The sequence below is a fragment of the Penaeus monodon genome, chromosome 30 (genome assembly GCF_015228065.2).
Source record: "Penaeus monodon isolate SGIC_2016 chromosome 30, NSTDA_Pmon_1, whole genome shotgun sequence".
Taxonomy (NCBI): Eukaryota; Metazoa; Arthropoda; class Malacostraca; order Decapoda; family Penaeidae; genus Penaeus; species Penaeus monodon.
The window spans coordinates 11,828,001-11,828,264 of NC_051415.1; the positions used below are offsets into that span (position 1 = coordinate 11,828,001).

General features: G+C 32.2%; 1 protein-coding gene across 2 annotated transcripts in view; it reads right to left on the reverse strand.

The window, feature by feature from the left end:
• LOC119592521 (TBC1 domain family member 20-like) overlaps window positions 1-264 on the reverse strand; it is a 16,822-nt gene that overhangs the window by 654 nt on the left and 15,904 nt on the right. The window lies entirely within an intron of this gene.

The following is a 264-nucleotide window of genomic DNA, read 5'->3' on the forward strand; positions in this document are numbered from 1 at the left end:
AGAGAGACTGCCTGATAGCACTGTTACTTGATTTGAAAATTACTTGACACTGCAAATCTTTATCAGTCTTTATATCTTACAACTTAACACAATGTGGTTATAATTCTTTCAGATTCTAGATAGCATAAAACAAAAAGTAAATTTCCAGGGAAAAGTTGTATAAAGAGAGAGGAAAGTGAAAGAGAAAGGAAGAAGAGGTATGAAAGTGTAGTTTTTGAGTATCAGTACACACAAATAATTGTGTATGAGTATAAGTGCAAGGGT